Source organism: Odocoileus virginianus, chromosome 10 (genome assembly GCF_023699985.2).
Source record: "Odocoileus virginianus isolate 20LAN1187 ecotype Illinois chromosome 10, Ovbor_1.2, whole genome shotgun sequence".
Classification (NCBI taxonomy): Eukaryota; Metazoa; Chordata; class Mammalia; order Artiodactyla; family Cervidae; genus Odocoileus; species Odocoileus virginianus.
The window spans coordinates 38,184,415-38,196,886 of NC_069683.1; the positions used below are offsets into that span (position 1 = coordinate 38,184,415).

General features: G+C 39.2%; 1 long non-coding RNA gene across 1 annotated transcript in view; it reads left to right on the plus strand.

Annotated features, from left to right (window-relative positions):
* The first annotated feature begins 29 nt into the window (after positions 1-29).
* LOC139037143 (uncharacterized) overlaps positions 30-12,472 on the plus strand; it is a 55,047-nt gene continuing 42,604 nt past the window's right edge. The window contains exon 1 of the long non-coding RNA XR_011489967.1: positions 30-244. This is a non-coding gene — a long non-coding RNA (uncharacterized lncRNA). The remainder of the gene's footprint in view (positions 245-12,472) is intronic.

Here is a 12,472-nt window from a genome sequence, read left to right on the forward strand (position 1 = left end):
TCCCTTCCTTCCGCGCCCTTAAAGCTCTCAGGCGGCTCAGAAGTGGGAGGGGCCTGGGAAGCTAGAGGAACTGAGATTGGCTGGAAACCTTGGGCCAGGAGTTCCCGCGGGAGCTAGGAGCTGCTGGGCTGCAGCGACCAAGTACCCCTTCTTGGATTCTTGGTGAAGTTACCCGCGTGTTGCCGACTCCTGTCAATTTCTTACTGCCCTGACCAAATGCACCAGAGACTACAGGTGATCGAAGGTGTGGCTCAGTCTCCCTTTAAGCGATGTATGAGGTGTTGTGTAATGTGAGAACGATTCTGAAAGAAAGGCCACAAATAATAGTCCGTTTTTGTGCCAAACATCCTCTCCCTCTATCTTGTTTGTGAACATGCGTTTCTTTCTACTTTGGAATCCTTTCTTCTACTCCTTGGAGAACTCACCTTTCAAGGATTTGTTATCATCGATCACTTTTTAACACTATTATTGGTTTCACCCCAAGAGACTTTACACTGTTTGAGGGCGCCAGTGTCTCTCTGTACCTTCAAAACCAAGCACGATGCTGAAAGATTAGGCAACTAAGGGAAAAGGTGGAGATTTTTCTTCCAAGACACGTATTTTCTCTTTTGTGAGAATCTTTTAGTAAATCTTCAAACGGAATAGTTTAGGACAGTTATGCAATCAGCTGCCAACCTAACATTTACCGACTGCCAATGATGACGTGAAGTGAAGTGAAATGAGGTCGCTCAGTCGTGTTTGACTCTTTGCGACCCCATGGACTACACAGTCCGTGGGATTCTCTAGGCCAGAATACTGGAGTATTTAGCCTTTCCCTTCTCCAGGGGATCGTTTCAACCCAGGGATCAAACCCAGCTCTCCTGCATTGCAGGTGGATTCCTTACCAACTGAGCCACAATTGATGACATTTTCTTTATAAAAAAAGGATGGATACGTAGAGTCAGATAAGGGAAGAGTTGAGAGGGTCCTTAAGTATCTAAGCTTTGCAGATGAAGAGACTCAGCTCACTTAAATGATTTGCTCAAGTTCCCAGCAATTTAGTATCAGACTCTTTTTTTAAACCTTGTCACTTATATATTTTGGGCATTTTTTCATGTTAAACATTTTCTAGGTTAAACATGACTCCCTAGTATTATGCATTGGATATTTTATTTACTCAAATTCCTAACATTTAATATTTAGGTTACCCCTCTCCCAAGAAGCTCATTTATGACATATCTTTTGTGTACACATCTGTACTCCTTTTTTTAGAATACATTCTTAAAAATGGGATTGTAGGGTCAAATGAAATGGATATTTCTAAAGCTTTTATAAAAAGTACTAAATTTAAAAAAAAAGTACTAAATTGCTCTGCAGAAATGTTTTACCAGAATGTATTCTCAACCACTGTATATGAGTGATCCCCTTCTTAAATTCACCAATATTGCTTGTTGTCATTTTTCAAAATCACTGTAAATTTAGTAGATTAAATTAAAAGATTGCTTTCTTTTGTCTTCCCAGCACCTAGCATCAGTTCAGTTCAGTTCAGTCGCTCAGTCGTGTCCGACTCTTTGCGACCCCATGAATTGCAGCACGCCAGGCCTCCCTGTCCATCACCAACTCCCGGAGTTGACTCAAACTCACGCCCATCGAGTCGGTGATGCCATCCAGCCATCTCATCCTCTGTCATCCCCTCCTCCTCCTTCCCCCAATCCCTCCAAGCATCAGGGTCTTTTCCAATGAGTCAACTCTTCGCATCAGGTGGCCAAAGTACTGGAGTTTCAGCTTCAGCATCAGTCCTTCGAATGAACACCCAGGACTGATCTCCTTTAGGATGGACTGGTTGGATCTCCTTGCAGTCCAAGGGACTCTCAAGAGTCTTCTCCAACACCACAGTTCAAAAGCATCAATTTTTCGGCACTCAGCTTTCTTCACAGTCCAACTCTCACATCCATATATGACCACTGGAAAACCATAGCTTTGACTAGACAGACCTTTGTCAGCAAAGTAATGTCTCTGCATAGTGCCTACCATGTATTAAGAGCTTAATAAATAATGTTAAATGAGTGAATGTTGAATGGATGTTTAAAATTATTATTTAGCACATAAGAATTTTGACAGTGCTTTTCTACATATCTCTCTGTATTGACATGCCTCACATATATGTATTATATAACTTTTTAACACCAAAATAATGATAAACTCTTTATACTAGATATAAAAAGTGTGGTCATTTTTCATATTCATAATTTAAAATAATTGTGTAGTATTCAGTTGTGTGGAAATACAATAATTTACATAACTCTGGGCTTCCCTGGTGGCTCAGTTACTGGTAAAGAATCTGCTGCAATGCAGGAGACCCAGTTGAGTAGCTGCTTGAGGAAGAGTCCCTGGAGAAGGAAATGTCAACACACTCCAGTGTTCTTGCCTGGGAAATCCCCTGGACAGAGGAGTCTGGTGGGCTACAGTCCACTGGGTCACAAGAGTCAGATACGACTTAATGACTTAACCACCAACCACTACCACCATGGGTGGGAAATTAAATTATTTCCAAGTTTTTGCTACTGTAAAAATACTATAATGAATATTCTTGTTCAGTTCAGTTCAGTCACTCCGTCATGTCTGACTCTTTGCAACCCCATGGACTGCAGCATGCCAGGCCTCCCTGCCCATCACCAACTCCTGGAGTTTACTCAAACTCATGTCCATTAACTCAGTGATGCCATCCAACCATCTCATCCTCTGTCGTCCCCTTCTCCTCCCGCCCTCAATCTTTCCCAGCATCAGGGTCTTTTCAAATGAGTCAGCTCTTCGCATCAGGTGGCCAATGTATTGGAGTTTCAGCTTCAGCATCAGTCCTTCCAATGAATATTCAGGACTGATTTCCTTTAGGATGGACTGGTTGGATCTCCTTCCAGTCCAAGGGACTCTCAAGAGTCTTCTCCAACACCACAGTTCAAAAGCATCAATTTTTTGGCACTCAGCTTTCTTTATAGTCCAACTCTCACATCCATACATGATCATCTATACATGACTACTGGAAACAGCATACCTTTGACTAGACAGACCTTTGTCGGCAAAGTAATGTCTCTGCTTTTTAATATGCTATCCAGGTTGGTCATAACTTTTCTTCCAAGGAGCAAGCGTCTTTTAATTTCATGGCTGCAGTCAACATCTGCAGTGGTTTTGGAGCCCCCCAAAATAAAGTCTGTCACTGTTTCCATTGTTTCCCTATCTATTTGCCATGAAGTGATGGGACTAGGTGCCACGATCTTAGTTTTCTGAATGTTGAGTTTTAAGCCAACTTTTTCAGTCTCGTCTCTCACTTTCATCAAGAAGCTCTTTAGTTCTTCTTTGCTTTCTGCCATAAGGGTGGTATCATCTGCACATCTAAGGTTATTGATATTTCTCCTGGCAATCTTGATTCTAGCTGTGCTTCATCCAGCCCAGCATTTCTCATGATGCACTCTGCATATAAGTTAAATAAGCAGGGTGATAATATACAGCCTCGACATACTTCTTTCCTGATTTGGAACCAGTCTGTTTTTCCATGTCCAGTTCTAACTGTTGCTTCTTGTACATGCACACATTTTGTGTAGTTTCCTGATTACCTCCTTATGATGAATTCATAGAAATAGAATTGCAGTTCAAAGGGAACCTAAATTTTCAATCATGATAAATACTGCTAAATAGCAAAGAAGAAAAGTTATATCAATATATTTTCTAGAGTGCCCCTTCCCTCGTCTGCCCACTTGAGCTTGCCATGGTTAAAAGGGAATGGTTGACTTCCTTTCTATGTCCCAATCTAAAATCTCTCTCCATGTGCCTCCCACCACCACCACCAACTCAGTTGTGTTACTTCTTCAAGATGAAATACGGGAAATGGCAAGAGAGTTCTTAAAAAGACTAGTACAGTTCTGTTGATGCTCTCTGAACTTAGCAGGTGTTAGCATTTGACTCGTTTCCATCCCCAATGAGCAAATGCCCAAATCTCTTACTTTCACTTGGGTAAATACATGTCATCTGGTCTAACACATTTAAGGTATACACCTCTAGCTTCTTTCTCTGGAAGATTCCTCATACTTCCTCTTGACCCCTCTCTGGCAGCCCATATCTGACTCAAAGAAACACCCACAGAATGGCTTTGCCTCACATTTCTGGGAGTACAGACATTTGACCAACTTAAAAACTCATCTTCACAGCCAATCAAAATTTCTTTCTGCTTAGATTCCCCTAAATGTTACCTCCATGAAGGCAGAGGATTTAAATGGCAGAGGTGAACAAATCACCTCTAAAGTCACCTGTGCCTAGAATAGTGAATACTATTAAGTATTAAGAATACTATTAAGTATTAAGAATACTTAATAAATGTTCTATAAGTATTGAATGAATGAATTCCTCAGATATAAGCCAGACACTAATCCATTATGACACCCAGCTTAGGGGTCATATATCTGATTTCCATTAAAGCCTCTTTCCCTAGGCATGCAGTAAGGAAGTCAGTAGACAATTAAAAGTGGCAAAAGCACTTTTGCCACTCCCTCCTTTTTAAAATTTCTAATTTTCATGGTCTTCCACTTTACTGTGGAATGTGAGGATAATTTACTTTCCTTAGAGCCTCAGCCAAAACTGAAACAGAAAGAATCCCATTTTAACATCCTGTTACACACATTAACAATAGTATTTATTTACTTACAGTTTGTCTCCATCTATTAAATCAAGCCTGCAGAGGACAGGAACTGTGTTATATTTCTCTTTGTATATATATCTAACATATCATACAAGCTAGGTACTCAGTAAGGTTTAGAATTCATGGATGAATATGAGTACTTTAGCAGTAGTGTCTTAGTCGCTCAGTCATGTCTGCCTCCTTGTGACCTCATGGACTGTAACTGGAGTGGGTAGCCATTCCCTTCTCCAGGGGATCTTTCTGACCCAGGGTTCAAACCCAGGTATCCCACATTGCAGGTGGTTCTTTACCGTCTGAGCCCCCAGGAAAGCAGTAATAATAATTTCAGATCTATTGCATATATTCCAGTTCAAAGATTGAAGTCCCAAACTCTGCTTCTAGTACTCTTCTAGCAGAAATCTTTGCATTTGGAAACATTTATAGCAAAATAACAGAATTGCTTGCACTTTAATGTCACCATGCTAGATATTCTCTGCTGCCCCTACTTTACACCCTTTATGGGTTACTTCCCCAAGTTTCATTCCCTTCTGGCTTCTGGCTGCGCTCAGCTGATGGAGTGAGTGAGTGAAGTTAAGTGAAGGTTGCTCAGCCGTGTCTGACTCTTGGCGACCGCATGGTCTATACAGTCCATGGAATTCTCCAGGCCAGAATACTGGAGTGAGTAGCCTTTCTCTTCTCCAGGGAGCCTTCCGAACCCAGGGATCAAACCGGGTCTCTTGCATTGCAGACAGATTCTTTACCAACTGAGCTATGAGGGAAACTGATGGAGAGCATTAGCAAAAGATCAGAGGGCAGTAGGAGACAGAGGCCAGTGTATTTACTACCCGTTCTCCCTCCACGCTGGCCACAGGTTGGCAGTGGCACTGCATCGTCTCTCGCTGTTTCCTTGCTCACACCCTGATTATATTCTCTTCAGTGGCCCTTTTCAAGTGTGTCGTCTGTTTCTGGCTGGAACCTGACACACAGAATAATATTTTCAGTTTTTACAGGGTGCTGGAGGTATACAACACTTTTTTTACTGTGAGAAAAAATCTGTTGTCTTTTCTTGATATTTAGTTTTTGCTATACTTCTAGGCGCATTAATATTGATGAATCTGAAATAGCTGGAAAATAGAACCTAAAATTATGACATGTACCCTTTCCTGTTTGCTCCCTACTCAAAAGTACAGGGGGAAAACTCAGCTTACAGTTGCTTTTATACTTTTCCAATAATAAGAGGAATAAACATTTATTTTTATTTTTTCAAATGCAAACAATATGAGAAATAACCCCATTTAATCCACGAGGTAGAGAAAATTGCTTTTAGAAATTTAGTCATTTTTTTGCCCTATAGAAATATCTATCAAAGAAAGGAGGGAAATTATCCTGATGATACATTTTCCAATATTTATAATATGCATAAATGTATGCAAATGTGTGCATATGCACACAATGTCTCTGTGTGCATATGCATGTTGTGGAGTATGACACATTCCATAGAAAGAAATACTGCATTTTTTTTTAGGTCAACATGAGTCTAACTGAATTCTTGTCCTACCATGCTGGTGGGAAAGTCAATCTCCATTATTATTGAGCATTTCCTCTCCATTCAGGATTGCACAAGTTTCTAGGGTCTTAATCATTGTGGAAATACTTGGAATTACCTCAAATTATTTGGTCATCCATCCACATTGATTTACTGCTGAGATTCCTTTTTATGCTGTGTTCCCTTCAGGTCTGTTGACTCCAATATTCTTTTTACCACCTTTAGAACTCAAGAGTCTGGAAACAAGTAAGTGAATTTGCCATCTCCTGCACCTGAGTGCAGTCTTCCTCGCTGAGGTTTTGTCACAGAGTAAGATAGGAGCTGTTCACTCAACTTAAAGGCTTCCATCTCCTAAATCTTGAGGAATCTCTCTTCCAGGTCACCCTCAAAGGCATTTCTTTCTTTTTTTTCCCCCTTCTCATTTCAAAAGACAGAGTGAGCCTTTGTTGTCTCCCTGCAGCTTTTGCTGGTTGCCTTACAGGAATCTGGGGTCTTGATATCTGCTTGGATGTGGTTAAGAAGTAAGGGGTTGACCCTTGGTGGGGGAAGTTCCACATGCCACACCATGCTGCCAAGAGAAAGAAAAGAAGCAAGGGGATAGGAGAAAACATAGAATTAGTACCTCAACAAAATAAACTGCCACAGAAATTTGTATCCAATCATATATGCTTATTTTTTAACCTGCTTTTTAATTTGAACATGACACCACAAACATTTCTTCATGTCACATGCTTTTAAATGTCTGTATAACCATAAAGTATTCCATCATATGAATGCATCATAATTTATTTAACCAACATTTGATAGACTTTTATTTATTTATTTTTCCATTTATTTTTATTAGTTGGAGGTAATTACTTTACAATATTGTAGTGGTTTTTGCCATACATGAATGGCATGAATCAGCCATGGATTTACATGTGTTCCCCATCCCGATCCCCCCTCCCTTGATAGACTTTTAGATGGCTCACTCTAAAGGTAGCCTTATCTGTATCCACTACAACTTTTTAGCTTTTTAAAAAATAGATGCTCAGAAGTTAAAGCTCTCTTCTGGTAATAGCTAAAACTTGAATATAGCAAATTGAAATTAAAAGACATAATTTAGAAGAATAACACTTTAGAATTCTACCTAAAGTGTATAATACAATTTTGCTCCTCAGTGTGTGTGACCAGAAGAGAGGCCTGTACAAAAGCCATTGGCATACTTGAGTTATTTAGAAAATTTTTTTTTCTGGAAATTTTAAGCAATTGTTACAGAATGTCATCTGGACAGTTGAGTAACAATGAATGTTACATGTCCATAGGAAAGTTGCAACTTGGCTCATATTCAAATTTACTTTTGTTTAATTCTAAAAAATCCTGAAGTGACCAACAATGGTCTTTAAACAGAGAATTAATGTGCTTTTCTGGCCTATTCTTTCTGCAAAATACCCTTACTGATCAGTTTTGCACCTGCTGGTTAAAAATCAGGATATACCCTGAGCCAAATCCTTAAATCATGCTTAAAGGAGCTAAAAGTCATTGGAACCCCAAGGGACCAAAATATTTTTTCTCTTGGTCCACAAGTGCTGCTCTGATACAAGAGCTACTCGGAATGATCCAGACAGTCACCTTCAACTTGCAAAGCCACCAGTGTAATCATAGAAAGGAACTACGGAAAGGACAAGTCTTAGAGTCAGATATTTCTCTTTCATTCAACAAATATTTGTCGTTTACCTTACTATATGTCAAGCACTGTTACTATGATGCTGAGAATACCTCAGTAAACAAAACAGACAAACATCCCTGAGTTAGAGTGTTACGAGATGAAATCAAAGAGGAAATGGGCTAGAGATTGCTGATATTATAGGGCCTGTAGGGTACGGTGAGGACTTTAACTCTGTGTGAGATAGAAAGCTACTAGAAGATTTTGAACACAGATATTTCAGGATTGACAGTTTAAAAGAATTATCCCAACCTTTGTGTTGAAAACAGACTACAGGGGGCCAAGCAGGTTAACAAGAACAAGGCTACTACAATAATCTAAGCAAGTGATGACAATGGCTTGAACCAAAGCTGTAATGGTGAGATTGTAGGAAGCAGCTGGATTCTGGGTATATTCTGAAGACAGAGCCAACAATGCCTGGCTAATGGACTGGATGTGACATGTAAGAGAAAGAGAAGTTTCAAAGTGGCTTATGTATTGGGCCTGAGTAAATGGAAAAAAGAAGTTGCAATGAAATGCAACAAAGAAGGGACTTCCCTGGTGGTCCAGTGACTAATACTCTGCCCTCGCAATGCTGGGGGCCCTGGTTCCATCCCTGTTCGGGGAACTAGATCCCACATGCCACAGCTAAAGAGTTAGCATGCTACATCTCAAGATCCCATAGGCTGCAGCTAAGACCTGGCATAGCCAAATAAATAAATAAGTAAATAAAAACTTTTTAAAAAATTCAACAAAGGATAGCTATGAGGAGTAGGTTTGGGGGGAAAGATGATGACTATAGTTTTGCATACTTCAAGTCTGGATATCTCCTAGACATTCTAATGGAGACATGGAATTGTTATTTGGCACATGAGTTGGAGTTTAGTGGAGAAGTCCAGGCTAGAGATACAAAATTGCGAGTCATCATCAGAGAAGTATTCAGAGCTAAGACATTGAAGTGAGAGTAGATAGAGAAGAATTCCAAAAACTGAACCCTGGGGCATTTCAATTTTTAAGGCAAACAGGTTTGTATTTAAGCCTAGCTACTTATACGCTCTGAGACCTTCAATGACTTATTTTACCTCTCTGAACCTTTGTTTTGTTGTTGTTGCTTAAAGCTGCAAAATTGAGATAATATTGGTCAGCATCATTTATGATTATTGTGATGACCAAGTGAATTTCTCATCTAAAGTGCTCAGCACACTGCCTGGCACATGGTAAGTACTCAGAAAATATTAGTGATGATTATTATTACTTTTTAAACTAGCATTTGCCTTCTAAAATGTTGCTGACTACCTTAGTGATAATATGATCATATAATCAATATAGTGGCAATGCCTGCTATTTATCTGCATAAAAAGTGACAAATTGAAAGTATACAGTGAGCCACTCCCTCCCCTCATATCTAATATCTTAAGTAAAATGTACTTTTAGCCATGAGTAAAGCTGAGTTTTTTCACCTTGTTTGTTTTTTAAGTCCTCTGAACTGTTTAATTTTGCTTTAATCTGATCTGAAAATTTTTAGGTATTTTTATTTAGCTGCTAAGATCTATGAAACACAATTATAGAGTCTCTCCTTGCAAGCTTTGGCATTCAGTATGACTGACTGCTCTAAAAATAAAAACATGGTTAGTGAAGTCTGAAATAAGGATGCTCTTTTTTTATTTTTATTTTTTTAAAGGATGCTCTTCTTTAACACATTTGAATAATCATTTGATCTGGAAATTATTTCATCTTTTATTTAAAATGTCTTTTAATTATCAAAGTAAATAACCTCTTATTGCCCTAGCAAAATAAAAAAACATTCTGATCTTAGTTTCATAGAAATCACCCTGAGATTGTTTGGAAAGCCACTTTCCATTTTAAAAACAGGTATTTCTTCCTTTAATGGGCCAAAACTAGCAATTTTTTTTAGTATTCAGAATGGCTTCAGAATTACTTTTCCTTTGGCCTGTTGCAGAGGTGTCAAGGGTAACCATTGAGAAACAAAAGAATAGAGACATTTTAGGATGAAAAGTGTATTCTTATAAATAAGGCAAAAATTTTCACTAGTTGTATCTCTTTTTCTTTCCTCCCTACAAGAGAGGAAAAAAATCAATCCATAGTCTATCAGTAAGTAGGCTAATAACTTCTTAGATACTGGTCATAATAAAAGTAAGTGAGTGTTAGTCACTGAGTCTGATTCTTTGCAACCCCCTGGCTCCTCTGTCCATGGAATTCTCCCATCAAGAATACTGGAGTGGGTAGCCATTCCCTCTCCAGGGGATCTTCCTGACCCAAGGATAACGTGCCTTTAAAACCGATGTTTTCTAGAATTGAAGTTCAAGTTATGTGTGCAATTCCCTTCTCTGCTGCTAGGTGGCAATTAATGCCTTGGAGAGAAAAAATCTCCACCCATCCCTTGCCCTCCCCCTCATCTTTCCCCACCCAGAAAGATACGTGCATTTTCTTTCCCTTAAGGTAAGAATTTTCTTAAGGATAATTTTCTCTTTCCTACTTTGTTTTGTCCGAGTGAATTTACATTCACCTTTTCCTTTAATTGTTAAGGATAACACATACAAAGCCAACACAGTCTGCCATAGCTCGAGAAGGATAGATCATATCTCTTAAAGAGGGTGGTTTCCAAACAGAGAGTATGTTCATGAGTGATATAGAGTAGGAAGTTGTTACAATTTCCCTGTAGAGGTTTGTTTTTCTCAATTTTAGTAAAGAAAAATTTCCTGTGAAAGGAATTACAGCTGGACCACACTACCATTATGCCAAATGTTGTATAATTAAATATAAAACAAAAATAAAGAAAATAATTTTTTATTTCAATGTGGTGAAATCGCTTTTTTCAAGTGAACTACAGGACAAACGGTGAAAGGATTTTTCATAAGACTCACAGAGTGGTATTATACAAAAAAAATAATACTTTTTTTTTCAGATAACCTGCCCTGATTTATCTGTTCTTAGCGAAATTATTTAAAGACTACACATAGTTTCTATTTATAAGTTGACTGAATCGCGTCTACATCCTTTTTAAAAAGTATTTAACTGGAGACGTTGTGTTTCATGACCTTCTTTACCAAGAGTATATGTAGTGGGTGTTGGTTTTATATAAAATTCAAAATATCAAATCCTTGTTCAAAGAAGACTCTCAGTTTAGTTCTTAAACCAGAAAGACTCTCCCCAGGCTGAACTTAATGAAGCCGAACACCAAAAAGAAAAGCTGCCCCTGGCATTCTAGGCCTTCCCTGCATCCAGATGGCCTGTCTGTAGCCTGGCCAGAACCAAGCCCTTCCTGCTGCTGGCCTTGGATGACAGCCCCCGGCTGCACCAGCTTCCATACCCTATTAACTCTCCAGTGTCCAAGACGTTTAAGAAGAGTTGGGACCTCCACTGTGATTTGGACTGAAAGGGTAAATCGAGTTTTAAGCTCAAAGTTTACTTTATAAAATTTTTATCCATGTCCCTTCCTCCCTCCCCTCCCATAGGCTCCTGCCCACAGTAGCTCAGTCAGCCGATTGGCATCAGAGGAGCACCGTTTGGAAGGGAGTGTGTGTGGGCAGTCTGCAGGTGAGGTCAGGGCTGCCAAGGCAGACCATGCGGTTTGTCCTGTGCCTACACCCAATACCTGACTTGTGCCTTTCCAGAACATGAGTAGACACAGCCGTCCTGCTGTTCAGGGTGTGGGTAATTTTGAAAAGTATTTTTTTAAAATAACTCATTCACAAGACTTAAGTTCAGCCAACAAGAGTGCAGAAATGGGAGATATACCATGACTATGCATGGATTGAAGAGAACTTTTCTGAAGTAGTTGTGCCAGAAAAACAAACCTACTCTGTGTTTTAAAAGTATCCTTGGAAGTCTTACTAGTGGCAGCAATTGTTCTCGTCTTGGGTTTTCAGAGGTTTGTTTATATGTGGGAATGTCACCAGGTGGTAATGTACAAAGCAAACGTTACACCTGAAGGCAGAATTTCTCTATGGTTTTGCTTTTCTCCACATAGAGAGATGTTATTAACTGATTTGTAAGGGTGCTTCTCTGTTGGCAAGAACAGGTATTTTCAGCCGAAAGCCTATATCAGTCTCCTTATTTTTGAATCTCATTTCTTAGTTCTGTGCTCACTGTTATTTTTAATTATTATTATTATGCCTATTGCCAAGCTATTCCACTTTCCACAGAGTTGATTAGAGACCTGAGCAATCCAGGCCAACATAAAGTCCCAGTTTCCAGATCAGACTCCGTGAAAAAAGGAAAAAATAAAATAAAAAAGAACAGTAAAAGTCCGAAAAAGAGCTTAGAGCTATAGAGGATAGAGTTTAAAAACAGGAGCTCACAGAAGGAAGAATGAAAGGATTAAAAAAAAAAAAAAAAAACAGAGTACTGAGATGAAAATAAAGTATATAAAAGAGAATAAAAATAGATCTGATTTATCTGGTGCTTTGCAGTGTTTAGCCTGGAGTGCTGGGTGGTTCCTCTGAGCAACAGAACCTCTCTCAAGAGTTGACATGAAAGACCGCTCTGGCACTGGTTTTGCATTTGTGACTTTAGAACTGAAACCCTTCCCTTGACCCCCTCCATCTCCCCAGCTCTGTTCAGACCTTCATTC